General features: G+C 49.4%; 1 long non-coding RNA gene across 2 annotated transcripts in view; it reads left to right on the top strand.

Moving 5' to 3' along the window:
* The window catches only part of LOC140850010 (uncharacterized), a 190,763-nt gene that overhangs the window by 131,758 nt on the left and 38,546 nt on the right, over window positions 1-20,459 (top strand). The gene's annotated exons all lie outside the window — the stretch shown is intronic.

The following is a 20,459-nucleotide window of genomic DNA, read 5'->3' on the forward strand; positions in this document are numbered from 1 at the left end:
ATTCTTTTATCTGTTGTAAACACTGGAGATTATTATTGTTTGGGAAAATCAAGTATGTAAACCACTGGACTGGATATCGTCTAAGAATCTTCCTGGCTTTTATCCCTGCGCGCCTCTTCAGTAGAACTGGACAGCAGAGCAGAGCCTGGCTCCAGACGGTTTCCCAGGCAGCCCCACGAGCAGACACCTCCCAGAAGGCGGGGGCTTCTCCTGGTGGAATGAAAGGGTCAGGACGGAGGTAACGTCCCCCCTCTCAGCTGGGACCAGAAACACATGGGGCCCTCTGCCCTCCCGCTATAGCTGTGCACCCTCCAGCAGCTGTTTCAGCTTCTCTGACTTGCTGTTTCCCTGCCTGCTAACTCAAAGGAAAACACTTCCCTGAAAGGTATTGACGCAGGGAAGTGTGGGACTCCTGGGAGGGCCTCTCTGAGTGCAGGTCCTTCCTTTCCCACTGTAAGGGGAGAACACTGGTTTGCTGCTTCTAAAAATAGCATTCCTGTATCCAGAGTTCTGTTTTTGGTTTATTTTTTCATAAGAGGCTTGACTGAGGAAAAATGAATAGCTTCTTGCATTATTATTAAAAGCATCCTTTAATCCTGCTGTGAAGAGCAGCAATTTATGTGGGGGTGGGGGCTCGGGAATAGCAAATTGCACCTCCAGAACAGAGTCGTCATCCGTTTATAAGCCCTCCAGGCCTCTAAGCCAGGCCTTCCACTGACCCTGCCAATGTGCAGGTGCAGAACTGGACAGGAAGGAGGGGGTCCCCTGCTCCTCGACCCCCACCCAGCACCCTGGGGAGCACCAGCCCCATCTCACGCAGCAGGACTGCAGCCTGACAAACATCTGGGAAAGGGAAGGTGAGCTGAGAGTGTGTGAGGTCCCTGAAGCTGCAGATGCTCACACCCCATGATCCGGCTTAGGCAGGGGTGTGTCAGTGCCTGCCTGTGGGCCCCAGATACTATGCTCAGCTACTGCTCATCCTGCCCCTCCTAGGGGAGTCCCTGTCTGTTCTAGGCCTCTAGGGCTGGCACACCCACTGCTTACCCCCTTCTAGGAACTGGGAAACTTTAGTTCATACAGTTGGTCTCCTGCTGCATCCGCCAGAGCTTTCTGCATAAGCCTCCTACCAGCCGGACCTTCTCCAGGCACCTCTGTGCCAAGCTCCCCCACCTGCCAACCTTTTAGCTCACCTCCCCATTCCATGGCCCCTGGGATCCAGCTGGCTGGCTTCCCTGCTGCTAAAACCTGCTCTGTGGACTGCCCTGAGCTGCCCAGTCTCTTAACTCATAATCCTGATATTTTGCTGTCAAGAAAACCTCAGATCTAAGAGATCTTGTTTCCATCATCTCCCTTGATAGTGGCCCTTGAATTCTATCAAGCCTACTACCACGCCCAATCTACCTGAAGATCAAGGTTCTTTATCACCATAATGCTAAGCAGACAATGCTAAACAAATTCCCCCACAGAATTACTAAGAAGTAACTAGGTTTAGACATAGTCATACATGCTAATCAAAGACATCTAGAATTAAAAGAGTCTTATACACAGCTCACCAAGCCCATCTACCCCATTTCAATGTAAAAAAACTCAAACTCAGAAAGGGGAAGTGATTGCTGGTGGTCACATAGCAAGTCAATCACTTACAAAGGGAATAGCAATTCCTCCAGACACAGTGGGTGATAGGGATGGTCCAGGTATAGTCCTGCCTGGAGACGGGAACAGGACTAAGAGGCAGGAGTGGACGCCAGGGCTCAGCAGCAGGAAAATGGAAGGAGCATTTGACTAATGGTGAGCTTCTCTGGCCCCTTCAAGTTAGTGTGGATCTGAAGAGTTAAAAGAAAGGTTCTGAAAGCATTTGGTCTCTGTATGCTCCCAGTCCCAGCAAATTTATTTCCATTCTCTTTCTCTTGTATTCATCAGATACCATAGGCCAAGGCAATGTGGCCAACAGACGCATATGCAAAGGTGGACCAGATCTGAGGCCCTGCATTCCAGAACACTCACAGAACATGGGCAGAGGACACGTTTGGGAGAAAGAATATGCTCCTCTCTTCCTACCTCGGTCCAGAGCTGTCCTCCCAGGGAGGGAAGATGGGGGAGAGCATCAGACTGGGCCAAAAGAATACCTCGTATTTCTGGGCTTTTCTCCTTGAGGAGCCTTAGGACCCCAGTGTGGCTGTGCTGGTCTAACTGGATTGTAAGAGAGAGAAGGAATTTGAAGCCCACATGACAGAAGAATCCAGCTTACTCTGCAGCTTGCACTGAAGAGCTAAATGACATGTAATTCAGTTAAAGGAAAAGGAAGCAAACCTCATCACAACAGTTGAAAACACAAAAACAACAAATAAACAGCTGCTTTGAGCCTGCAACAAGGAGGCCAATTTGATTTTTGCAGAAAGAAAAGTGCCGTCTTTTGTGTGTGTGTGTGTGTGTGTGTGTGTGTGTGTGTGTGTGTGTGCACGCGCCTGTGTTGGGAGGGGCGGCTCTCTTCAAGAAGCTGCAGCTGCAAGCAATTCTGAGCAAGGCATTAGCCACGTTCCTGGAACAATTTGCTAGATTAGAACTCCAAAGTTCACAGCACACAGACTAGGGCCCCAGGTCACAATAATAATGAGCTGCACCCCATACATGCCACCAGCACACACACACACACACACAGAGTCTTGGCTGGACGATAGGGAGAAATATTTGCACCCTGAGGCCAACAGCCCTGATCTTGAAAAATGTATTCCAACAGTCCTTCCCACCAGCCATGGGCCACTGAGGCAAGCAGTGCGGCTTTTCCCGTTCAGTGTGTATTAAGGCAAACCCCTGTCACAGAGCTTCAAGGCATCAAGTCAGGATGAAGATTCCTGGGGCCCTTCTGTGTATTAGTAAATCTGAATCTCCTGGGGTCCAGTGAGCCTGTGTTTCCACAGGAATCTCAGTGATCGTTTTGCAGACAAAAGTTGAAGAAGTACTTGGTGACACTGCGTCTCAGAGCTTCAGCTGGCTATTGCTATAGTAATTCTGCGTAATGGAAACAAAGGAACAAAACCTTAGTGGGTTAAAACAATGGCCATTTGTAGTCACAGATCTGCAGCCCAACAGGGCAACTCAGCTTCAGGCTGTAGGCCTGCAAATGCTGGGGTCTGTCCACAGGTTCTGGGCCCAGGCCAAGGGGCAATAACTCTTCTCACAGCTACTATGGCACAGGTGGAAAAAGGCAAAGGTCTACAGAGCCTCTTAAGCCCTGGCTTCAGCATGGATTGATGTCACTTCCACCCCATTCCAATGTCCCAGGTAAGTTACATAGACTGGCCCCTAGTCAAAGAATAGGAAACCATACTGCCTGTAGCAAGACTATGACAGGGGTGTACATTCAGGGAGTGGTGAAGAATTGGGACCAATGGAGCCTCACAGTTCCTTATTTTCTTCATCTACAAAAAAGCCTCAGTTCTCTTATTCTATCTGTAAAATGGGTACATAGTAATCCCTGTCCCTACCTCTCTCATGGAAGCAATGCAAAGATGTAACATAGTCATAATAAGAAGATAGTGTGTTGGACAGTGGCTTGTAAATGGTATGAGATGATATGTACATTAGCTAAGATGACTATTATTCCTAAGCACGAGCCCAGAATAGTGGAGGGTGCTAACCAGATGACCTCTGCATTCTGACAGGTCTTTCAAACCCACATCGGAGGCTGAATTATATGGTGTTGCCTGTGCTTGCTCGCCTGCTCACCCCTCCTGCTGTCATGCTCTCAGCACACTAGGGAACACAGAAGGAGCACCTTTGACTGACCCAAGCCTTCCTACTGGAGAGGGTGCATTGAAATTTCCAAATGCCCCAGCCATGTGAAAAGATCCAGAACCTTTGAAGGTGGACATGACCCCAACCTGACACCCCTGCTCCTCAATACCCTTCATCATTTTGGCCTCCAGGAATGGATGGATCCCAGCTGGTCCGCAGGTATGTCACTCTCAGGGTGACCAGAGCTCCAGCACTTATGGTAAAAGCCTGTTCTGTTTGGTGAATTGGTGTGGTCCCCATATACTTATTAGGAAGAGCTCTGCCTGGTCCCTCAGCCTCAGGGAAGATGCAGATTGGTGCTGGGGTACGTCTACCCCACACACTCATGACGCTGGGCCAGCAGCCTGGAATCATGGCTCCAGGTTTCATCACGCCTCTCCACAGCCCTGTGCTCTGTTCGTCACTCAGGGACACTGGGCACCTGCAAGTGAGCATGTGGTCTAGTGGAGGGGAGCCCCAGGTGCCCGGAATATGCCCATTTCCCTTAGACCACTGAGCCTAGGCTTGAAGCCAGACATTGGTCCCTAGCCAACTCCTTTGACATTCATCTGGGACTGGGCTCCTTCTGTGTTCTTGGGTCCATGAACATCAGGTGAGTCCTGCCACTCACAGCAGAAACATGGTCTAAAGCCACATCCTCCCTTCCCCCACCCCCCTACCTCTCCCAGAGCTCCTCTCAGGGTCAGTGTTGACTGGGTACTCATCTGCCTAGAACTGAGGGAGAGGTAATAAAGATGTAACTAGAGCTCAATGAGCTTTTTCAATCTTCAGATTCAAGATTTTTGACAAACCAAGAAAAATGTCCATGTTGCTCCTTTTTCTCTTTCTTTTCCTTCTGCAGCTCCTGCTACTTACATGTGAAGTCTCCAGAATCTGCCCTCCACTTCCCTCCTTTTTTATTCCTCATAATTCCCAACAATTTTTTGCCCTGTATTTGAGATATTTCTTCCACTTGATCTTCTAAGACACTAATTTGCTTCTCAGGAGTTGGCATTTTCTTTAATCCAGCTACTGAAGTTTTCAGTTTGGAAACATGGCTTCCAGGCCTAGAAAGTCCCACTATGCTGTGCTTTCATCTCCCTAGGTGTTCGGGTTCTGTAGTTGCTCTTGTTGTTCCCCCCCATGGCCTCTAGCAGAGGCACCTACCCTGCGTGTTCTGATTGTTCTCTCCCTCATGCCGAAGGGATCTTTTCACTGTGCTTCAGTTTTCCTTTGCTGCCCCATATTTATTTCATGGTGCTTTCAAGCTACTAAGTTTCCCTGAGCAGTGGCAAAGCAGCATTGCTGTGAGTCCTGGCGATAAACTCTCAGTCCAAAAGAAATGAAAAGATGGACATCCTGCTGCCTCCAAACTCTCATCCTGTCTTGTGCCCAGGCTCCAGAAGGAAGGCTCTCTGATTCTATTCCATGCAGCTAGAGTGAGATTCTCTCAGCCTCAGGGGTGGAGAGGGACACAGGCCAGCCCTGCAGCTTCCAGCAGTTTTTCTTAATCTGGGGAGACCAGTCATTTCCGACTGTCTATTCAGAATTCATATTTATACTGTCTATTCAGAACTCAATATCCATCTCAAACTTAAAGGCCAAAACAGAATTCTTGGTTTGTCCTAAAAAATCTGATTCTCTTTCTGCTATTCCCCTTCTTTGATCCACAACCCTCTTAATTCCTCAGTGTCCCTCATCATGCACATCCAAAATCCATCAAATCTTCTTGGTATCCTAGGTCTCATTAGCACATTTTCCTATCAAGACATTTTTTTTATAACTACAGTAATCAGACTTTCCTTATCAGGCCGTGTAGTCCTAAGTTTTGCCTCCCACTTCTGATTATTTAGTAAGGCGTTCATGCATTCGAACATGTGTGTGAAGTACCTACTGGACACTAGGCCCTAGGTTAGGTGCTCGGAATGTACTGGTTGACCAGCCCTGGTCCTCACCCTCGAGATGCTTATTATGTACAGCTGGGGAAATGTGTCTACAAGCAGGAAATACTGCACAAAGGGCAGAGGACTATAGGGAAAAGGAACGGGAGAGAGGGGCGCCCGTTTTCTCTGACACCATTTCTCTGATTCAGTCCCTTCCTTCTTCTCTCTACCTCCCAATATCTCTTCCTATTTAACAGGAGTCCCGAATGTTTTGCATTCTGCCTGTCCCCACTCTCCGTGAATGTTTTCCCCACCTCTCTGATGCCTTATTTCTCTCACGCATCTCTCCTGCTCCATCCTCTTTCCCCGGCAGGAGCTCCTGAGCCCTTCTAGTCTTAATCCTAGAGAGGATTGCTGGAAGGAGCTGCCTCCCCTGTGAGTCCACCTCCCCCAGCAGCTTGAGAACCACATTTTATTACCTTCTCTTACCTGCTCCCCTTACTTTCAATATCTGAAGGCAGCACCATTTAAGAGAAAAAGATCCTGGCTTGGCAAACCTTCATTCTAGCTGTTCTCAGCTCTGCCAGCCTTATAATTTTAGGGAAATATCAGGACCTCTTGGACTACAGTGTCCTCATTTGTAAAATGAAAAAAATTACACAAGATCTCTTTTGGAGGAGAAGGTCTCTTCTAGACTTGACATCCTATGATTTTATAAAACTTGGTGACTATGAACATAATGGAACATAGGAAATGAAAAGAAATGAAAAGATGGACATTCCTGCTGCCTCCAAACTCTTACCCTGTCTTGTGCCCATGAGCTTGGCTACTCAAGGAGAAATTATTGGACTCATGGTATCAGCATCACCTTAGAACTTTTTAGAAATTCAGGATATAAGGCCTTCTGAATCAGAATCTACATTTTAATCAGATTCTAATCAGAATCAGTAGATTCCTAATTACTTTAAAGTTTGAGAAGCACTAGAGCATGTGACCCACAGAGTTAAAGGGAGGCAGATTTCAGTTTTCATAGAAAGAACTTCCTGATTTAAAAAGCTACCATAGAGGGAAGGGATGTCTTAGAAGGTAACGGGGCCTCTGGCATCGGGTTAAATCGATCTAAGACAGGCACCCCTGAGGGTGTTGTACAGAATAGCATATCCTGCAGGGGTTTGGGTGAATTACCTCTGGTTCCTTCTAGTTCTGAGCTATAGGGGTTTTAAATCTACCTCTGCCCATTTCCTTGGTTCTATCCAAGGAGCCGCTGGAGCCAGAATGTAAGCCCACTACTCTACTTAGCTGGTTTTGAGAAACTATTGCCCAATGCAGATGTAATGGTGGAAGACAGCAGAGCAGCACAGAGGAGAGTGACAGGTGCCCCTCCCAATGGTGCACTATTTCCCTCTTGTCCAGGGACCCTTTCTGGAAGAACCCCTTGGCTTGTAACAGACCCATAAATCTCTTCCCTGCTTGGACTGCACAGAGCCTCTTTTTCCTTTCCTGGTCAAGGACTTGGATTCTCAACTTAGAAGCTAATTCTTGTTCAAATTAGTCAATTAGTCCATCTCATAGATAGAATTAGAAACTGGGCGATGATTTGGAAAATACAATCAATTTAGTCCAATTGCACTTGCATGTCAGCTCCATCCAATAATGAAGAATTTGCTCCTCAGGCTCTGATGCTGCCAGAGTGCCATTATCAATGGACTGAGGTAAGTCTGACAGCACAGGAGCCAAATAGGTTAAGGGCTACCTTCGGCCCCAAGCAAAGGCTCCTGCCAGGGCCAGAAGGGAGGTAGGGGCAGGGAAACTAGTGATCAGATTCTACCAAAGAAAGAAAACCTGACCACAGTAGGACAATGACCGCTGTGAGGTCAGGCCCCAAGACAGGGGCAGAACAAGACAAGTCACCCATCTGTGCTCAGCTTTCTTATATATAATTTGGGGGTAATGGGACCCACCTTGCCCTTATCATGGGGTTATACTCAGGAACAAACAACATAATTTATGTGAAACTTCTTTCATTTTTAATAAACAATTATAACATCTGATAATCATCTGGCATCTAGCATGTAAGAAGCATTGCGCTCAGTGAAAGAACTGATTTGATGAACAAGACATAGTCTGAACTCCTGTGGAACTCATGTGTAATTATATACTGACCAAATAAATAGTGGAGATGATGGTGATGAGCATAGAGGTGGTGGCGATGGTGATTACAATGAAAACATGATGATGATTAAGCTTTTGCCCCAGAAGGTACTCTTGGTCAGGGCTTGATTCTAATGTGCAGTGAAAGATATTCCTCCCATGCACATCTTGGCTCTGAGCTAAGAGAAATTAAAATGCTTTTGTACAAAGCAAACAATATACATATTTTATGAAATACATTTCTCTGCCTGTTTAATTGTGGGATCTTCAAGAGAAGCAAAGAGAGTCACCATTCACTGAGATGAATGGATTGGGTTTTATAGACCTCAGCCTCAGCAAGGCCTCTGCCCACTGGAAATGTCCGGGCTCTCCAGGCCCACTGGGGATCAAAGCATGCAGGAGAACTGGCAGCCATGTGATGTGGCCCGGGTAGCTTTCTTTCCTCTCTGACCTCAGTGTGAGCCAAATTGAAAAATTAAAATGTCTACTTTCCCATTGCTTAAGGTTTCTTAAGCCTGGTTTATCACAAATGAATATGCTGAAATTCATGAAGATAGGGAGAGAAAAAGAAAGGACAGTGGAAATGGCCTGTCCTAGTTGCTCTAGTTGTATTCCCAAGTTGTCTCATTGCAAACACACTCCCAGCCTACCCCTTAATCCCAAACCTAAAACAAGGACATTTCAGCAACACACCCCAAGCAATACTAGGAGCTTTAAGGACGGTTTCCAATTGTGAGTGTGCTGGGCCTTCCTGTCTGGCAACCATGTAGTTCTACTAGATGGTGTTTGTGTGACCACTTAGCTAGGCTAAGTCTAGAGGAGGTTCTCTGATTGCCTTAGCTTTATCAGCAGGCTACTGTCATTCAGCAAGGTGTATTTAATCTAAAAACAAAACAAAACAAAATGAACAACACACAGTAGGCTCATAGACACTAAGAAGTGACTGCTGGTCACTATGGGGAGCGGTTGGGGTTGAAATAGGTGAAGGGGATAAAGAGGCACAAAACTGAAATCAGAGTATAAATTACGGGGATGAAAGTACGGCGTAGAGAAAATAGTAGTTCTCTGACATCCTTTTTTATGGACAGATAGTAACTACACTAGTTGGGGTAAGCATCTAATAATGTACATAATGTTGAATCACTATGTTGTGTACTTGAAACGATTTAATATTGCATATCCTTTGTATATACTTCTGTTCAATACAATATCTATTGTATATACTTCAAAAAAATTATTATTTTTAAGAATGACAAAAAGAAAAACAAGGTCGTTGTACCAGCAAACTGGTCACTCAGAGGTGGAACCTCAGAGCTATGTCATGGACAGCTCACTTTCAAGTTCTGCCAGTTGGGCCACTGACATGCGAGAGGATTGTAATTTGATTTGGGAGACCCATTGTGCCAGGAACTCATCATATTTGTACTACCAAGAACATGTCATCAATTCCATAGAATGCTGTCTTTGTGTCTATTTATTTGTCTCTTTTCCCTTTAGGCTGTAAGCTCATTGCAGGAAATAAAATGTACTGCCCAACAACACGCACCTAACAGACACTAGTAGAAGTTAGTTGAAGGGTGAACTAATGAATTTTATTTAAAAGAAAGAACAAAAGGAGAACACATAGAATCACTGATTTTTAGGGACATATAATCCCAGAAGGTAAAAAGATCTTAGATATCACTTAGCATGAATGGCCATCACTACCCTACTACCCATCAAGGCAAACCTCATGTTGCTCTGTCCTGCTTGCCACAGATGTAGTTTCAGAACACTTTACACAGCACTTCACTCGTCCACAACTAATTTACTGAAACTGTCATGCACAATAAAGTTGATTTGCCATCCCTGATCTAGTTCAGACCCTCATTTGGAATATGGGACCTCTTAAACTTCTTCAGTCCTCCCCTGAATATCTTGTTTCTACTCGTATGTCTTACCTGGCTGTCACTTTAAAGAAGCTCCTGCCTTTTTCAAAGAAACACAGCTATGAGGTCTGGAAACAGGGCCCTGTGTGGATGTCAGCCTGGCTTCTACAATGTGATGCCTTCCTACCAAGCCCAAGTTTTCGGAGTCCTGATATTGCTTATGTCCAGATGCTAAAATATATGCCTCTCATGAGTGGTGCTGGCCTCGGTGCTGAAACATAGATATGTATATATGAGACTGTAAAACCTACATTATTGAGGATTTAGGATGTTGCTTTGCTGAATGAGGAATTAGAGACCAGAAAGCCCAAAATGACCATCCATTTGCAGAGAACAGAGCTGGAGAATTAGAACTATCAGATGAGTGCTCTAACCCACAGGGCCCTGCAAGAGCTCTCCCTAAATCCTTGAACCATTTATCCATCACTAGGCTATATGAGGACAGATCACCAGCTCCCCTAAAAACCCTGAGTACATGCGCCCAGCAAGTAGCCATCAGATGAAGGACAGTTTTCCCAGTTTCAGGCCTGGGTGCAGTCATCTCTAGGGTGTGGCATCTGGTGAGCAGCAACACTGGCCTGGAGAAGGGCAGAAGGCTCAGAACTGCCACCTTTAGGATCTCACCAAAGGGCCTGCTGCTGAGCAGTGTCCAGGCTTTCTACCCTTGCCATCGTGAATTCTTTCCAAAGCCTGAGGAAAAGCTTGATCCTCAGCATTCAGCACCCTTTTCATTCATATGTCCATACTCCTCCTTGCTGCCCAGAAATCCTGACAGATTCTTGCTTGTTTTTTAAAGCCAGCCAGAAAACATTCCTCAGCCCCTTCAGCTCCCCATGAGGCTGTCAGGGAGCACTTAGTGTGAGTTCTCTCTTTTCCTGTCTGCCATAGCACACGGATGAGGCCACCTGTGGGATGGGAAAAGAGCAGCAGAATCCGCTAATTATGGGTATCTCCCACCCCAACTTCTGCCATTCTCTTGGCTCCAGGAGAAAAGAAAAAGAAATACATTCACAGGCCTGAGGAGTCTTGAAAGGGAAGAGAGAGGTGTGCTCCTGACACACTGAGCAAGATATTTCTCCAACCTTTTAACACAAAACATTTCTTCCAGAATGTGCCTGATCAGAACTCACGACTCTAAGTCTGAAGTTTACCTGCAACTGTTACAGTATCCTCTTCTCTTCCACCCAAAAAAGCCACTATATCCAGCATCTCAGGTGATAACACAGAGAATCTGGGGGCCATTGCCAACTGTGGCCCTATCCCTCCGGGGTTTGCCATCTGCAGCAGCCCTTGCCCAGGGCTCAGTCTGCCCTAGACAGCCTAGTGCCTGCCACTGCTTCCTTCCTTCAGAATAATCCAGTGGTAGGTGCCATGCAGAGAGTGAAATGCAGACGCCTCAGGCTTGAGACGATAACCAGACTGGGAATACAAACTGGATCTTCCATGTATCTATTTTCAGCTCCTGGCAGAGAGTAGGTTCCCAGAAACTGGATTGAATGAATGGATGAAATCAGAGCACCCACAAGGGAAGACTCCTAGTTCCTTCTTTGTCTTCCAGATACCAAAAAGAGAAGGTGAGAGTAGCTCAGGGGCAGGGAGTCACTTCTGCAGAAGCTCTGTTAACACCCAAAGGCCTGAGAAGCCTGCCCTCCACCCTGGTTGTAGAGGCCAGTCGAAGAAAGAAATAAGTGACTACATCCATCACATTTAGTGAACAGCTCCTTCTAGAAGACACTTGTACAGGAGTGCAGTCATGCACTCAAATCCCCAAACTCTGAAAGGGAATGTCCTTACTTCATACTGCTCTGTCCTTGCCCTCCATGCTCCAGCCTTCCTGCCTGGTTTTGTTTCACAAACACACACCTTTTCCTACCTCCAGGCTTGGGCCTCTGTTCTCCAGCTCTGCATGCAGCTGGACCTTCTCATCCCCTAAGGCACAGCTCAACTGTGACCTCCTGACAGAGGCTTTCCTCGGTCTTCCCCTGTAGTTAGCTCCTCCAGTGATTCTCCCAGCTCTTCCTAAGGTTGATTTCTTTCCTGTGTCTCATTCAACATCTTTGTTTATTCTGTTTATTTGCTTGCCTATTACATTCACTAGCATATAAACTCCTAAGGTGTACTCAGATGACGAACAGCATGAGTTCTAGAACTAGACTGCCAGCATCAAATGCTAACTTTGTCACTTACTAAACATGTGACCTTGATTAAATTCCTAAATACTGTGCCCAAATTCCTGACCTGTGCAACAGAATTTATAATAGAAACTTATCATATACAGTATCTCATAAATAAACATCATGAAATTAGTTAACATACATGAAGACTTAGAACATGATCTGGTCTATATAAAGTGCCTAATCAAAGTTAACTTTTTAAATTGCTGTTGTTTATTGCTGTATTTGTTTTACTGTGATTCTTATCATCCTGGTGCCCAGCACAGTGCCTGGCATATATAACAGGCATATAATATTAACTGAACAAGTGAAAGTATGCATGCCTGAACAAGACCCTCCAGAGAAGTGCAGAGACAGTTCCATGGGATTGACAGGAAGGCTGGTACCTCGTGACACACCTGAATCAGAGGGACGGCAGGAAGAGGGCAGTGGGCCAGAGTAGAGTCTTGGAAGAACTGAAAGAGCCCTTGCACTTGCTCTGTGGCTGACCCAGGTTGCAAGGGACTTGGAGGGAGTGGGTTCTGGGAGTAATTGGGGACATCAAGGGGCAATGGCGGCTGTTTTCATTCCCCCCAGAGAACAGGGAATGGGCCCAAGTGTGCCTCAGAGACACACTTCCCTGAGTCACAGGGCTCTGTTCATGGCCTCTCATGCCTTATTCAGCCACAGGAAAAACAAAGCAAAACAAAAATTAAGCCATTTTGACAGCCTGAAGCCATGCCACTGCTCCCTTCTTACAGATGCAGAGATCTGAGATTGGAAGGGGCAGCCTTGCTGCTGCAGCTTAGGAAGAACTCTCACCCTGTGGAAAGGAAAGAAGACAGGGCAGCTGAAAGTCCTGGTAACCAAAGGGTCTTTTCCAATTTGTCATGGGAACAAGAACAGTCCAGATTCAGCAACCTCCTGCCTAAGGAGACTTAAAAGGCCACCCTGCTTTCTCGCTCTGAGCCATGAGCTCAACTGCCCAAAACAACACAGGCACACACATCCAGCACGCTCATCCAGAACCAGGCACTGTGGGGGCATTTTGTGTGTGTCTGCCAGTTACTGCAGGCCTTCCTAGGCCCTGGGGGATTCACCATGGCCCCACAGCAGAGTGGGGCCGGTGCCTCTGGCTCTGTCACTCCCTGGGGAGGAAAGGGCTGCAGTGATGGGCGGGCACATACAGGGGACAGTGAGGGATTCTTGCACCCTGACACTCACATCAGCCCAAACCTCTGTGGCAGGCTCCAGGGGGATGGCTGCCTAGAAACTTAGACAGCTAGCCCAACACTGGGTCCCAGATGGGCAGGGAGCAGCTCAGCTGCTTCCCCAGCCCCTCTCTGGGGTGGTAAGCTGAGAGGGAAGGGCAGGTCAGAAAAGGAAGCATCATTACAAATTAGGAGCCGACCAAAGCTCCTGCTGAAAGAGAGGCCAGCAGAGGCAGAGGGGACCCACAAGAGGAACAACTAACTGATAAGAGTAAGCTAATTGTTATTCATATTAAATTAGGGCACAGGTGATTTGGAGAAAACCTACAGACCCTCCCAGATGTTCTGCCGGTTTTGCATTGCAGATGATGGTTTTATGGGACACTTCTGGGAGTCAGACTGTAGGAGCTGGGCCAGGACCACAGCAGAGGCAGGGCTCCTGTCCTGCTTAACTACACAATAAACACGTAATAGCTTGTCCCACAGGACAGACTCGGGCTTTGCATACTAAATATTTTGGTGCTAGGTTTGGGGGGCCCTGAGAAGAGGGGCTTCCTCCTGGTAGTGTAAGGAGGAGGAGGAGAAGATGAAGTCATTCAGGGAGATCCAGGGGCCACGCAGATGTTTCCAGCAAGGGCTAAGTGATGGAGATGCACTAAAGCTAGATGTGGAAGGGAAGGATCTCCACTTACCTGTAGAGGCCAAGCAGGAAGAAAGAAAAAGGGTAGGATGGTGGTAGTTATGAACCCAACACCCTGTGGGACTAGTGTAAATGAATGTGCTTGTGTGTGTATGCATATGCATGTCTTTATGTAGTGGTGGATGCAGGTATGCAGATGTGCATGCACACATGTGTGCATTTGAGGTATAAGAGAGTTTAGTGTGTTTGCATGTGTGTCTGTCCCTGTGTGCCTGCTGTGTGTCTACATAGCTGTTTGTGTATTTGTGTGTGTTCATGCACTTGGGGTGTTGCCAAAACTTCCCACGGAAACTAATAGCAGGTCGTTCTCTCTTCACTGAGCCTTATCGTGCTAATTTTAATCCCATATTATTGTTTTAAGTTGGCTCTAAAAGTTAATATTAAAAATTTCTGTAAACAGAGCCTGGGGCTAAATTGCAAGACAGGTCCCTAGGAAGGGTTTTAATATCACTATTGTTCTTATATGAATGGTGAAGGTAAAGCTTGTCACCCTCCCTGTTCCCAGTGATTAGCTCCGGTTAGCAAAAGGGAGAGCCCCCAGGACACCTGTAGAGGGGGTCCAACTGACCACAGCCTGTCAGGACCAGCTGGACTCAGACCAGTTAGTCCAACCCCTGGTTTCATCACTGCGTAGACTGGCTGTGAGGGAAGGCAGTCTCCCAAATTAGTCTGAACCCAGGCCTCCTTACCGTGTGAGTCCCACCACGAGAGGCTGTGCCTGTCCCAGAGGAATTAAGGGAGAAATAGTCGTGATCCCCACCAAGGTCTCACACACATTCCCTACATGCTGCTGCTGATCCCCTCTGTTGGTCTCAGTTTCCCTGTTTGTAAAATGAGGGGTTAGAGCTTGAAACTCTCTAAGGTCATTTCTGCCTTGCCATTTGGTGATCTTGTGACTGGGACTGGCTGGCTCGGCTGGGGAAAGAGGCAATTTATACACCATGCAAACTGACGGCCAGGCCCCTCCTTGTACTCTCCTGTGCTGCCCTTTCCTGCTCCTGCACCTGCCCTTCCCTCCCTCTAGATGGTGCGAAGGGGGAAGAAGAACATGGTCATGTGTAGGCAAGGAGAACATGGTCTCAGCACAGGTTCTCTCAGCTGATAGTCTGAAGCAGCAAGGTTATTCCAATTGGGGAAGGAAAATGTAGAGTAGAGTTCACTATAATTTATGCCTTATTAAGAGACTAAGGAAATGATCCTGCAGTGCAGCAGGAGGTACTCAGGTTAGATCTGAAAGAATTTCCTTGCTGGCAATGAGGGCTGTTAAGCACAGGAACAGAAGAGGGAGTGAGAGGGAGGGACAGCTGCCCCTAGAGGCAGTAATCAGTTATTTTTTCAAATGTCTGTGAGATGATGTGGACCTTAGAGTCCCTTCCTCACCTTAAGGTCTTGACCAATGTGGCTGATTCTGAAGCCCACTGCCCTACTGCTACCCCACCCTCCAGCCCCTGTACATACTTGGGAGAAGCAGGACCTAGCTCAGTACTGACCAGGACAGAGAAGGTGGCAGGTGTGGTACAATTCTGATTCAACAGTGCCCGACAGTGGGTCTAGAGCTGGTTACCAGGAAAGGGAAGAAGGTGTCAGACCTTGTGGAAGATTCTGCTACTTAAAATCTCTGACACACTCTGGCCCTGCTGGGGCCAGAACCCCAGCGACAGGCACTGGTCTTCATCTGGCGCTATGGAGAAGGCACAGATGGCCCTGACCACAGGTGTCCAGGAAGAGGAATAGCCTGGGATACAAACCTTTAAAGCGTATATAAGGACAGCTTCTAAGTCTGGGAAGTTGACACGAAAACATCTAGAAGTATCTCTATAGATGGCTACCTGTCATGGCTAGGTCTGCACCCCCCATACATGCGTGCACACACGCGTGCATAGGCACGGACTCACTGGTCACACGTCCCCCAGTCCACCCCACACAGCCAGCCCAGGACGGAGAAGCGGCTTCTTTGCCCAGGCAGCCCTGGGAAACTCCTGGATAGCCTGCTGGCTCCTGTGCTCCAACCCTTGTCCTATTCTAAGTCCTGCTCCACCCCAAGAATCGCCTCTGGCCTTTCCTTTGGACCGTCAGGGGGCACTGTGAGAGGTGCTGACACTCAGCAGCTCGACATACACTTCCAGGAGGCAGTAGACCCGCAGGTGAGACTGCTTTATTGCCCCGTGCCTGAAGATCCCCATCTCCATCCCACCGAGGCACGTACCATCTGCCCCCAACAGCCATCCCGCACTCTGGGTGCCTGAAGCCAAGGAGGGAGCCGCACCCTCCCCGCTCCCCAGCTCTGCCTAGCGGTCCGGGAGAAACGCCCCCCACCCCAACTGCCCGGCCAGGAAACAATCACCGTTTGAGAAAGGCTGCCAAGCTGGGCACCAGGAACAGCCAGGATGGAGGCGGGGTAGGATGGGGGTGCAGGCGGCTGGCCGGCAGAGCTTTAACCCTCGAGAGCCGAGTCCGGGGGTGCCAGCCCGGCCAGCAGCCCCCGCCGCGGCGCCCGGAGCCGGGGCCGCCCCCGCCAGAAAGGGACGGTGCGCAAGTGTGCAAGGGGGTGATTCTAATCCCGGGGGCTGGCGGCCTCCTCCTCGCACCCCCGCCGCAGCTGCTGAGGTTGGTACCGACCAGTGGCTGCACGGTCCCGCCGGCAGCTCCGCTGCGGGGCGGGGCCGCGTGGGGGCGGGGGCGGGGCGGAGGCGCGTCAGCCGCGGCGGCACCGGCGCATCACCGCCGAGGGGACTCCGTGCCGGCCGGGTCTGCTCAGCCCCGGCCGCGCGCCCGCTCCTCCCTGCCGCCTCCCACTCGCCCTCCGCCTGCGGCCGCAGTTCCGCTAAGCCGGGAGGAGCCGGGCCGGGGCAGGCGGGCGCGCGGACCCGCGGCCATGAAGTGGCCCCCAGGGGCCCGGACCCAGATTGCCCCCAGGGAGGGAGTCGCTCGCGACCCGGGACACCCACCGGGACAGGGGGGCAACGGGGCCGGAGCGAAGGGACCGCCGCCCGCGATGGACGCCAGGGACGATCCGGACTCGCCGCCGCAGGACAGTGCCCCCGAGCTCCGAGCCCCGCGCCCCCCGCAGGCGCTGCCGCCGCGCACAGAGCCCCTTTATGCGTCCCCATCAGTACCCATGCCATGTCCTCCTGGTGAGAGCTTGTGTGTGTGTGTGTGTGTGTGTGTGTGTGTCCGCGCGCGCGCGGTCTTGGTTTTGCGTGCAGTGGGCAGCTGGAAGGGGGATCGGGAACAGGGCCGGACTGGGAGGCGCTGCCTCTGAGGGGCTGTGAGACAAAACCTGGGGGATGCCTGCTCTCTGCCGGCAGTAAGGGGGAGAGCTGGTTCTCAGCAGCCTTAACAACTGGCCCAGGCTCTGGGCTCCAGAGTCCCTTTCCACCTCAGCAGGTGATTCCTGGTGGCCTGGAGGGCTCAGGGGCCAGTACCCTGACCGCACCCCTGCATCCCAGCAATCATCCCCACCCACTCGGAGCCTCCAGGCACTGACAAGTTAATGCTCTTCAGGGGACCCCAGCTCTGCACCTCTGCAGGGGAGGCTGAGGTGCTGAGAGGTAGCAAAGGTGGCTAAGGGAACTTGGGACCTTCATTGTAGCCAAGAGCAAGGAGTCATGGCCAACCCACCCTTCTGCCCCTGGGCTTAGGCCTGAGGTCCTGATCCCTCCAAAGTCAGAACATGCTCCTTCCCAAAGGCAGCTGAGAGGAGCCAGACGAAAGAAGGAAGGAAGAGACCACAGGGTCTCACGGTGCCAGTGAAAGGAGGTGACAGCCTGACACCAAGCTGCTAAGGTCAAGAGACACCTCCCTCCCCAACACACACTAACAGATAAATGAACAAGGCCTTGATTAGCGCCGCCTTATCCTTCCTCCACCCTTCCAGGCCTACTCTCAGCCGTGCACTATTTGGATGGATTCTTGCAGAAGCAGGAGCTGAGGGACTCGGGGATGTCTAGTTCACAGGACTCTGAAAGCAGCCCTTGCCAATAATTGCTAGCCCTGTTTTGGTGGCGCAGCCCTACCTACCTAGGTACAAGCCTGGGTGGAGAGTCCTTGGGACCCTGAGCTTGGGTTGTGGGGCCTGCACTTTTGAAAAGGGGATTGGGTGGGGATGTCCTGGGTGCATACCACTGTGAAGTCGTATGTTTTTATGTGGGTCTGGGAGGCACACAGCTTCATAAGTGACTCTGGTTGCGGTGGCGTGGGGGGCGGGGGAAGTGGCTGCTCTAGGGTTTCTAAGATTCGTCTTCCATGCCTCCTGTCTCCCTACCTCTGCTAGTAGCCACGACAGAGATTGAGGCATTTCCTCCCAGAACCTGCATAGCTGGTGACCATTATTGACCTTATTAGACTGAACATCAAGTCCCCCTTCCTTCATATGAGGTGAAGACACTTCCCCATGAGACCCTCGAAGATACTGTCCAATCCATGCCTGGCACATGGAGCTACCTGCCATCTTCCTCTGCCCCTTTTGGTGGCAGAGGTTGGGGTCTGCAGAACTCTAAAATAAGACTCCCTGATTTGCAAGATGTAGTGGCTTCTGTGGGGGCAAGGGGAGCAGGGAATACTGAGCAGTAACTCAGAGCCAGCAGAGGCCTCAGCAGGTACTAGGGCGGCTTTCTCTTTCTGGCCCTGAGCAACCAGCCATGCTACTCATGGCTGACCATGTGCAAATTCTCCAGCCACTCTCCTTTCTGCACAGGTGGATGATCAGCTGCACCATGTACAGTTCTTCCCAGCGGGAGGCCCTCCTACCACCACTGTCTTCAAGGTCACCCCATGGGCTTACAGCGGGTCACAGCCCTTTGGTATTGTCTTGCACCCATCAAGCTTCTGTGAACCGAGACTGTCTTTCTGAGACTCTACCAGCTGCTAGTAGGGGCTGCCCACAGAGCCACAGCTGCAACCTGAAGTGAGAATTGGTGTACCATGGACGGTGATGGGGAGGTTCCCCTGCCTGGGTACCTCCTTTCCCCCTGCTCACCTGGTCCTGGAGGACATGTTTGTGCCATCATCACCATGGCCTTTTAGCATCTTTACATTATGCACTGAATACTTCCAACAAGAGCCATCCTATTCCATAATCCAAAATAATTAACATGTCCTGCAAATTCCTCCAGCTGCTGAAATGGCTATTTCTAGGAGGTACAGGTATACCCACTAAGGCATTCTCTCCCACCAGTGTTTCAGCCCAGATCATCCCCTGTGAAAAGGTTTTAACAATTTCACCAAAGCCACATGCTTCATCTACCACTAGTGATGGGCTCTCATGGCTGGCTTCCAATGGATGACACATTTCCAAAATCCCATTTTAGAGTCTGCATCCTAAGACCACATCCCATACCAACTGATGTAGGCTGAGTTCCCAGGCAAACAAACCCCACAAGATTCTGAGATTTACACGCAGGGCGTTTCTTTAGAAGTGCTCTTGAAACGGCACCCCAGGACTGAGGGGAGCTGAAGCGGAAGTTAAACTGCGATGTAACTGCAGGAGAGATGCCAGCCCATCCTACCAGCTGCTCAGGAGCTGGATGACCCTTCAGAGTCATTTCCACTGGAGCTACAACATTGGCACTTGTAATGCTGAACTCACCAGTCATTGAATGCTGCTGCCAGTAGGAAGAGGGATCGTGTTGGGTGGGCCACCAGCCTTCAGGGAGGATTGTTGCAAAATGTCAACAGGCAATGCTTCTGAAAGCAGGGGTTTGAGTGTGTCAGTCAGGAACCAGGCAGCACAGCATGGCATCCCCTCCTGGAAGTACAACGACCAGATGCTCTCTGCCCTCTTCTCATGACAGGGCACCACAGAGCCAATGAAAATGCCTGCACTTCTGAGTCAGACACACATAAGTCTCCACCCTGAATCTTCCAAAACAGAGAAAAAAAGCCCCTCAGAATAGGGCTAATCATGCTTATGAGGCAGGGACCATGGGTTTAGACAGAGTAGGGTGAGGGCCTCAGGAAACAACAAAGCAAGATATTCTGGGATTTGCTTTGGCCTGCTGGGGGGCCCAGCTTTGTTTTCTGACTCTACCCAGGTGCTGCTTCTCTTCCTCCAGCCCTAGTCAAGTGATTTGCCACGTGGGCAATTTAACAAGCAAGCCCAAAACAAACAGGAAGGATTCCATCTTGAAAATAAGATTGTATTTTAAAACCGACTTTGTTAAAAATAACTATCTTAACATCCTCTTTAACAACAGACAATAACTCAGCCCACCTTGGGAGCAAAGCAGGCAGCCTTGAGTGACAGGCTCCCAGACCAGGAAGCTGCTATCCTGGGAGGAAATCAGAGCAGTACATTTCTTGTAAATAACCCAGAAGACTAATAAGAAACTTAATGTCTCTTCAAAGATAAACATTTTGGGGCCACTTGGCAGATGTACATCCCTAGCCCTTTGTCTCTCAACTGCCTATAAAACCCCTAGACAGGGCACCACCCCGGACTCCTGTGCCCTCCTGGCCTGAGCAGGAGCTCTGTCCTCTTGCTTTATCTCTAAATGAAAGCCTCTGCCTTGCTCTCCTACATTGAGTGTTTGAGAACAAGAACTTTGACATCACTTATGACTCAGAGTTGTAAAGATTCAGTATACTCAATGGTTTATTAATAACCTATTCTGGGTCAGGCACAGCCTGGGGTGGTTTCAGTACAGTGGTACAGTGGGGGG

This window comes from Manis javanica, chromosome 6, assembly GCF_040802235.1.
Source record: "Manis javanica isolate MJ-LG chromosome 6, MJ_LKY, whole genome shotgun sequence".
Classification (NCBI taxonomy): Eukaryota; Metazoa; Chordata; class Mammalia; order Pholidota; family Manidae; genus Manis; species Manis javanica.